This window comes from Ascaphus truei, chromosome 1 (genome assembly GCF_040206685.1).
Source record: "Ascaphus truei isolate aAscTru1 chromosome 1, aAscTru1.hap1, whole genome shotgun sequence".
NCBI classification, from domain to species: domain Eukaryota; kingdom Metazoa; phylum Chordata; class Amphibia; order Anura; family Ascaphidae; genus Ascaphus; species Ascaphus truei.
The window spans coordinates 264,632,666-264,642,665 of record NC_134483.1 but is presented as its reverse complement, the minus strand read 5'-3'; the positions used below and the strand labels follow the sequence as shown (position 1 = coordinate 264,642,665).

At 44.2% G+C, this 10,000-nt stretch overlaps 1 long non-coding RNA gene across 1 annotated transcript in view; it reads right to left on the bottom strand.

Moving 5' to 3' along the window:
* LOC142496736 (uncharacterized) overlaps positions 1-400 on the bottom strand; it is a 10,976-nt gene extending 10,576 nt beyond the window's left edge. Inside the window, exon 1 of the long non-coding RNA XR_012802095.1 lies at positions 252-400. This is a non-coding gene — a long non-coding RNA (uncharacterized LOC142496736). The remainder of the gene's footprint in view (positions 1-251) is intronic.
* Between the last annotated feature and the right edge of the window lie 9,600 nt (positions 401-10,000).

The following is a 10,000-nucleotide window of genomic DNA, read 5'->3' as shown; positions in this document are numbered from 1 at the left end:
TGTGCTCATTTGTATGGCGTTTCCCAGAATTCTTTGAAGCAGCGATGTTCTTTATTGGAGATACACACACACTGTTACACACACACACACACACTGTTACACACACACACTTGCTTGTTGTAGACAAGTGGACCTGCTTTCGTGCTTCTTGTACACATTTTGTAAATCCCATGTTGAAGCCATGCTGCTCTCTGCACACTGGGGTACTTTTACCTATTACCCACAAACGGGTAAGATCATTTTTCGCTTACCGTATCTTTTCTTTCCGTAAAACACCCCAACCATTAGTGCAGAGTATCGGGTAAACTGTCAGAAGAAAAATACATTTGTAAAATGTACACTTCCACATGTGATCTGCAAAGATTACTGAATGACTTATCCTGGAACATTTTTAAATGCAGCTCCACAAAAATGTACAGTATATGTTTAACTTGGTATTTTCAGTTTATGGTGGCTAAAAATGTAACAAGTAATTTTGCGGTTCTGTATTTCAGTAACAAAAAAGCCAAAAAATGCCCCACGTGTATTGCACAGGCTGTGGAATTTGTGAATAACTTAAACTGCTGCGGAAACAGTGCAGGAAACCCCTAGGCGAGTTTGTGCTGGAGATTTTTTATTTTTGAAAAAATTTGTTGAAGAATCACGCTCCATGGCAGCTGGCAGTTACATACATCTAGGGTAGATCTAAATGGTTATCATTCTTACCGTAATTTTTATCAATCACACCCTCCAGCTCTTGCAATATTTTCATTCAGAGGAAGGAAAACAACCCCAGTGGAACATTACCAATGATGTCTCGTAAGTGGGAAAAAATGAATTCCTTCCTTCAATAATAGCAATTGAATTTCTTCCTAGATCAACATCTGTCCCATGTTTACTTATTTGATGTATACCATTCCTTTTTAAAAGGATATCTATTGTATCTGCCATCAGTCTACATGGATAATAAACACACACTCCCAGCAAGCTCAAGAAACTCCAAAACCCATCACATTATATACCTATATCTCAAAAGGAGTGCTACTGAGCATAGCCAAATGTATACAACAAAAGACAGCAATGACGAGAAAGGGCGAATTGCCAAGTCGGGAGAACAAAGAGCACCCTGTGGGGACACCTTTTTGTATGTGCCAGATTTGGTCGAGTCTGCCCAGCAGGTGGCAAAGAGTTAGCTGGGGGAGACACAGCTCGTAGGCGCTTCTCCCATTGGCTAAATCATATTTCCCGCTTACCCGGCTTTTCGAGCCGGCTTGGCACGCCTCTATTCCCATTGGCTGGCGGGGAGGATAGCTTAGTGGAGTGCATGTAAGGAGACAGCCGAGTCCGAGAACTGGGGCCATCCTTTGACTTGAGTCGATGAAGCTAGGGTAGGCTTTGCAAAGTTTCTCTGTTCAAAATTGCAGAGCAACCGGCTTCGTTTTGAAGCTAGGAAAGTCTGCCTCGCAGAGACACAGTCCCGTCTTTTGTGGCCAAGTTCTACAAATCGAACGTAGCGCTCACGATTTCTTGCCAAAATCAGTTCCAGGACTAGGTCTCGGTCAGGCTTTTCAACCGAATCTTGGGCCAGGACGGCCACGACAAGGTTCCTATCAGGGTAAGCCCTTGCAAGCGGGTGCCCTGCACCTAGGAAAGGCCAAATCTCAATCCCCAGACCCCAGTAAGTGTATATATTTCTGTTGTGTTTGAGGTTTTATCCAAATAACCCCCATTTTATTTCACTGCCTTGTTTTGCCTATTGAATGATCCCGGTATAAATTTGTTAAAAGATCTGGGGGCCTATGCAGAGAGCAGCGCTATTTCGAAATTCGCCATTTTTTGGAGAAAATCGCGCAGAAAGCAGCAGAAAATGGCGAGTTCCGAAAAACGCGCCAATTTTTCTTTTCTATTTGTAAAACTCGCCTCGCGGCTGGCGAAAACCTCAATCTCGCCAGTTTTAAAAATATCCGTATGCAGAGAGGCGCGAACGGCATCTAGCGGCTGTTCGCGCCAATAAAATGGCGCGATTGTCTCCTTTTTGCCTCGCCAGAAAAAACTGGCAAGAAGCTGCCGCTCGCGGCCATTGCAAAGGGAAAAAAAAGGCGCGAATTTGTTTTTACACGTTTCTGAAGCGCGCATCTCGCCAATTTAAACTCGCCACACGCATCCATGTTAAACATAGCAGAATTCGCACTTTTCTGCATATGGAGAATAAAACTCTCCAAAAAAGCTACTTTTTAATAAATTCGCCAATTTTAAAATTCGCTGCTCTCTCCATAGGCCCCCTGGTCTCCTGTGACAATAGGATAAACTATAGTTACTTCGTGACAGAACAAAGAGGTTCTTCTAAATCAAAGTAAATCATGCTAAAGAAAGAAGTAGCGTTCTAATGATTGACGAACATTTTGGGCTGACATTGAAACAAACAGCTTGCTATGTTAAGGCTGCTTGAAGAAAAATTTATAAAGATTGTATTTGGATGTATAGAATCAGAATAATTTAACACCAAGCTAAGGGTTCTCCACTCTATAACTAAATACTGAATGCCTGAATGATACAACTGACTGAAATGATGCTGTAAAAGATGTTTTCTATTGTCTTGGAATTTATTGAGAAAAGAACCGGACCGTGGACTATTTGATATATATTGAAAGGTGGGACATTTATTTGCACCCATCTAATGAGCAAATGTTCACTTACCAATATCGCCAGACCTATCTCGGGGCCTCATTCAACATACTAATCCAGAGAGATGGTCTTTGGCAGTTGAGCATATCATGCTGCAGAGAAAATAATTCTCGCACTCATAGGCCCTTGATGGCAGCAAGGAAACAAACACGTCGGAAGTTTATTACAGAGTCTCGAATAGCTTCTGCATATGGCGAAACCAATCCAAGTTTGATTTCTGGAATCCACTTATATCATCTATACTATAATTCCTGCTGTCAGGTTGTAACGGATCGGGGGACACGCGCCTCTCAGCGGGTCCCCGTCACCTCAGGCCCCACGGCAGCTCCCTGCCCCGGTTCCCCGTTCCCTCGGTCTCTCATCTGTTCCTCCCCCACACCGAGCCGTTCCTCCACGGCGCACTCACGCACGCGACCGGAGCGCGCACGGCAGCCTTACAGAGGGCGCGCGCACCCAATCGTCTTACCAACCCTCCCGCGCTGCTGGCTCCACCCCCGCCATCGGCTGCAGGCAATTACCATAGATCACACCCCTGTCTCCCTGCTCACCTGGACCTATCCCTGCGATCACCTGGACAGGCCTCCGCTCCACCCCTTGCTACTATTGGCCCTCATTCCTTTATAACCCCAGTCTGCCCTCTCCTTCGTTGCTCTGCATAGCTTCTCTGTGACTCCTGTGTGCAGTGTCTATGCCAAGCTCTGTTATCTGTTACAGCTCTTGTTCCTGTCCCTGCCTCTGTTTGGATACCTTTGGATTGATCTCGGCCTTGTTTGACTACGTGTACCTCGCTACCCCTGAACTCTGCTTTGGACCTCACTACGCTGCTTTCTCCTGCCCCACGGCACTTGGATCTGGATCTCAGTCCCTCTGGCACCCCGGACTCAGCAAGTATCACGTTAACCCTTTTTCCACCAGGCCCGGCAATCCACCTTACCACACTCCGGGCACGCCCTCACTGCTGTGGGTGCGTGTTATACCCTTACCCACCTCAGTACTGGGGACTGGCCAGGTCTGCGGGCATACAGGCGTTACACAGGTCTAGAAAAAGGATTCAGTGTTAACACTCAAAGTTAACAAACACACAGAGCTCTGGTGTGTGACGTCACTCGCTGGGGCTTGTCTCCCTCACACACAGCTAGCTGCTCACGCTCCCGCTCTGCAAGGATCTCGATACCACTGCTCTCAGCTTCAGATCCTCTAACCTCTCTCGAGAGGTGCGCGCGCCAGCAGCTTGGAGTCAGTGTCGGATCACAGGAAAAGCTGTTTCTCGGACAAGGACAGGATTACCAGTCGGCTAACAGCAAAGACCTCAACCTGTTATTGCTTTTAATTTTATACAAAGTGTGAGTATGTGTTTGTGGACACTAAACACTTGTTCATAATTGATCTGCACTATTGTCTGTATCTTCATTCTTTGAGGGATACCTACCTGTGCAAGTCTGGATACACCTCGTTCTGATACACCCTTGGTACCAGAGAGCCAAGACAGGGAGTAAAGAGGCACACAACAGCCTATAGTTGTAACGTCTTCATATCATTTATTTTTTGTAAGTGTTTTTACATATGAGCCAAGACACTACCCGCAAATCCCACACTATTTCACACAATGTGCACTATTGTAGTGGTTTTTTGTTTTCTCTTTTTTGGGGGGGGTTAAACCTGCTCTCTCAGGATCGTGGAAGGCAGACTCCAGACCGACTAAGAGCACATTCTACCAGATCGATGGGCTGCTAAAGCTCTGGCATCACCCACAGAATTGTGCAGGGCATCAGTCTGGTCCTCCATACGTTAAATCAGATATCATTTTAAATGTTGACATATCAACAGGTGCACATTTTGTATTCAAAGTACTACAGTCTGTTGTGGCTATTTATTTATGACTTGTGGTGTAATTATTAATTCCCTCCCTTTCCTTACTGCTTGTGCACTTCCCATTGACCACTGCCATGGGACGACCAGGAAAAGTTAAAATTGTTATCTTTATTACAGTAATTTTTAATTTCCTGGATGGTCTCCATGACATTGCTCACCAATCCCATCCCTTGATTAAGGAAAGCGATATTAATATTTTAAGATTATATTTTTTTGCTTTGACACTACAAGACTACCTGGGAAGAAAGGCAGTGGCTATTTTATAGGACCTATAGGTAAACAAAAATTAAGCCCCATCACAAATATAGCTTATGTATCGGTTGTCAAAATGTAACATAGGTTGAAAAGAGACACGTCTATAGAGTTCAACCTATGTTGGTTTGATCAATTTGGCCATTTATATCACAGCATGGCTGGAATACATTCAAGGTGTCGTGCTTTAACGTCCCCTCAACTACATGAGGATGGGGTACCCCACTGTCTATCTATGGCTCGTCCTATGGTTATACGGGCAGATAGACGTATCTTCACTATCCCTTTATTTTTCGTTAACTCCAGAGACTGCAATTACATATTACCCTGTAGGATTAATTTGCTTTACAATATTCATCATAGTTACAATAAAACCATCTCCCTTTTTAAAGCAATATCCATTCTTTTCTTAAGCAAACTCTGCTATATCTGCTAATATACAGAGATTCCTTATAGGAAGTAATTTTCACATTTGAACGTAGCACTCAATCCACAAGAGGATATCCCTACTTCAGCACAGGTGGCTGAAGCAGGGATAGGCCGAAAACACCAGACACTTTGGTGGCTCTTGAGGATCAAGCTTGGCCTCCCCTGCCATATAATGAATAATAGGCTCCTAAACATGTTATATAACAATCACCTTAAACGTATATTCTTTAGCCATTAAGCTAAATCACAAAATGGTTAACAATTTAACCCCAATTGCAGCATAACTTATATCTAATTAATATCTCCTTGGTATACAAAAAGAAAAGAAAGCGCAACACCCGCATAGTGTAGTATTTAAAGTATAGTGTATTCATAAAAAGGTGAGATATGCACGTACAAGAAAATAGATCCAAATAGTCATGTAGGTATAATAACCACTGTGAAGGAAATGGTCCTACATCTGCTGCACGGCTGTGAAGGAAATGGTCCTACATCTGCTGCACGGAATCCCCGGGAGCTGGGATGGTCGTCCTCTCTGAAAGGCTCTGGTCCTACGTCAGGAGTATCACTGGTGTTCACCTCCATGCCTCCGTTCCTACAGGGTGACCAAGTCCAGATAGGGTTCACCTGCCGTAGAACAGTCTGCCCTGTGGGTCTGTAGATCGCCCAACTAGCAGCACGTACTCGCATACATACGTCTGCCTTCTGCCGCTTTCAGAGCAGTGCTCCGCTTGGGGGAGGGAAATCCCTCTCACTGGTTGGCTGAATCTCGGATTGATGTCCATTACATCACAGCCTTCAGCTGCTCACAGGCCCCAGGAAAGCAAACAGCATGGGTCTCAGCGATTAGAGACCACGTACCATAGATAAGCCTCGAGGCTGTTATTCAATAGAATATATGAAAAAAAAAAGGAGTTACTACCGCTCTCCTATTATTTAGATAAATGTGTTTATCAATTGGGTGCATACGGGAATATAGAATTCAGAGAAAAAGGATGATTGACAAGACAACCAGAAAAAACCTATGTGCACTCTCTATGACAATTGAGGGCTAGGAAGTATTCAATCCTTGGGTTAACCCCTATATAGCCACTCACCTAATATTGTTAGCTAAAATCTTTTATTAAACATATATACAATGAACCACATAATGTCATTAAAAATAACAGGGAGAAAAAACACTTCAGTGAGAGAAAATTGTATGATGCTCTAGTTAGAGAGCCTGTCTAAATCCCCTGAACAGATAGTGGGAAATTGTGAAAAGAAAAGAAGATGAGGAACCAACATAAACCAGTTCATATATCATAGAGTATAGATCATGCAAAAAATGACTCTAGGGTCACCAGAAGGCACACACCAAAAAGAGATTGCTGTAACTCTTCATGTATGCTGGTCCATTATTGAACTGCTATACCATAATAGGTCCTGACACTCTTTATTTAGCTTGCCACCTGAATGTATCACACTAATTGCTACACACATGGAATTGCAAAGGTTACAGTTGAATCCATTCCCCAATAACATATACAATGTTACTGTGTAAAAGATGAGTCTATAGGGGAATCCATCTTGTTAGTGTTTCCAATGCTAGGATACTGCTATATCTACACTGTCTCACTCACAAATGTACTAGTGACTTGGGTTATAGCCGGACAGATCCCTGTACCAATTATGTGCCAGTCAAATGTCCATATGCTAAAGCCGACGAGTGTATGTTGTCAAGGTAGCTTGTGCAGGGTTAATATATACACAAAATATCTCTGGGTTGAATTGAATGCGACTTACATATTATAAATATAGTTTATTCCTTGAAAAAGGTGAACAACACAGAATATACAAATAACACACAGAATATGGACAATTACTTAGGGTTAGGGCAACGAAGCAATCAGGATCTGGATTGGCAATTCATTCAGCATACAGGATACAAACGAAAACACTGGGCATAGGGTTTACACTCGTTTATATGGGGTTTTCAGCCCTGTCCCTTAACGATTGGGTGCCAGGTATTGGTTACCAATTACCTCCACCCAATTACCGCTTGCCACCTCACGTTGAAAGCAAGGTAATACCTGCCCACAGGGGTGGGGCATTATTCTAATCAGGGGCTCATTTCCCTAGCCCCACTCCCAAAAAGACTGGCGTCTCCTAGTCCTGCCTTTTGGGTCCCTAGACAGGAAAACCTTTGTCTGGTGGTGTGATTTCTAACACCTACAGAACTACCCAAGTCATGCTCTTCTCTGCCCTAGCATACACAATCAGGGTGGGGGAGCCTTTGATCAGGGGGCCTGTTGTAGACATATAGGCACCCCCCTGAACATTAACATACTGCAGAGCCAGTATCTTTCCCTGGCTTTTATGCCAGACACCAAATACAGTATATTTCTTTAAAAAAAAAAAATATATATATAATATATATATATATATATATATAATATATATATATAATATATATATATATATATATATTCCGTTCGGCTGGGCCGAGCGGGCTACAAATTGCCAGATCCTCATGCCGGATGGGATTCTACAACGGTGGCCAATTTTCAGCTCGCTGGGACCCACCGAACCGGAGTTATAGAAATACACTTTAAATGCACATTACAGACATTGCATTTCTCTGCCATTGAAGTCAATGGCAGAAACCCAAACTAAACAATTAACCTGCCTCCATTCTGTTGCTCAGAGAGTGTCAGTATTTCCCATGCAGGAACGATGACTACATGCTGGCCAAATCACCGCTCTCTAGTCCGCACAGAACCGGAGTTATGGACTTCAGATTTTTACAGTTTTACACTTAGCTGCTTCCTCGCGGGCATTTACCTCCATTGGAATCAATGGGGCCGGGCGCCACCATAGGAAATGCATGGGCCGGCGCCGCCATAGGATTCAATGGGACCTCCGCTACCCATTGGAGTCAATGGGCAACTCACACTTTTTCACAGTTAACCCTACTCCATTCGGTTGAGGGCTGGAAATTGCCATGCAGTCATGCCGGAGCAGTGACAACATCCTGGCCAAATCCCAGCCCTCTGGTCCCCACGGAACCGGAGTTATGGGTTTTCAGTTTACACTGTTTTCCACCTAGTGTTTGAAAGGCCACGCGGCTTTCTCCGCCATTGCGGTCAATGGTAGGACCCTCATGGCCGGTGCGACCCTTTCTCGCCGCCATTAATTGTCGGACCCCGGTTGGGGTCGAGTGAGGGGGTTCCTAGGGGCTAGGGGCAAAAATCATTTTATTCCGGGATGCCCTAGAACACAAGCTTCCCATGCCAATTGGACGTAAACTTGACCGAGGCCTGATCAAAGCTCTTTCCAAGACATTGTTTCCCGGCTTTTGCGGTCTGGCTGGCTGCTAGCTCGTCTCCGGAGGATCGGCCTCAAGGATTCCCCATTGAAATGCATTACTCCATTCACTTTCAATGGGGAAACGCCGCTCCTCCTCTCGGGCGCCACCTGCAGGTCTTCTGTGATAATCGGGGCCCCAAATCGCTGGAATCTCCATAGGATTATCATGGGGCTCCAATGGCGACCTATGGAGATGCTGCATAAATGGAGACTGCAAAGACGGGAAATGGGACAAAGGGCAATAAACATGTAAATGCAATTAACCCTTTCCCCTCCTGACCTGATCCCAGTGTATGTGGCTGGTGCACACACTGTAAAGGCACAAACACCAATAATTGTACCAACATATACATCTAGCAAATAGAACACATTTAACCATGAGGCAGGGGAATAAAAACACATAAAATTCCTCTAAATGTGGGAAACATGATAACCACGGGACATACCTTTCGGTTGTGAGGCAGGGGGAACATATGTATTATGGGTAGATTTCTGGTTAACCCCTCACCTCCCAGACGGTGCCTAATGGGGGTGACCCCTTTATTACTCACTTGGCAGCCCTCCCCCGTCACATATGTATATACAAATGTACCATGTATGTCCACAATTGGAAGGGTGGTGTATGGCAGCGGTGTCAAGATGAGCAGAATTATACAACCTGATGGAGCGTTGCAAATAGGTGTGCACTGGTGCAGTTTCCCTCAGACATCCATTGAAGCGCTCCCAGATGACGTCATCGGAGTGACATAAGTAAAAACCGACGTTACGTTTCACGCCGATCAGGCACTTTGTCAAGGTGTAGGGAGTGATGCCTGATCCTTTCCTTAGCTTGATATCCGCATTGAAAAGCGTGTGTGCACCCATTGTAGCCAATCACGGAAACAAAGGGCGGTGTAGCCATGACAGAAGTAACTCAGTTAACTAATGTGGTATCCTACTGTGAGCCCGTCATGGTTACAACCTTGTTAGTTGAATTGTATAAATCCCTGCTTCTACATGTCTGAGCACTGGGATATGTTAGTACAAAGTGTACTTAACTTATAGCAGTTTATTTCACATAAATAAGATAAATGACTACCGCGGGCCCCATGGTATATGTTAAATCACACAGAATGTAAGGTAATGTGGGTCGCCATTGTGATATCGTTGGATGTGTCATGCTACTGAAGTATCTTGCTCATTCCTAATCGAGCCCAGATGTTCAAGTATCCTTACTTTCAAGCATGATGGGTTTCCCAACATATCGCATACCACACCTACATGTGATGAGGTATATGACTCCAGTGGTTTGGCAATTAAAGCTGCAGTTCAGTCTTTTTTTTTTTATATTATTTATTTTTTTAAATTGTTTCATGTGTGCAATCTCTAATTACCTAAAGAACTGTATAGCTGCAGGTCAATTCGTTCTCCATGTATTGATAGGCAAAATTTGGAG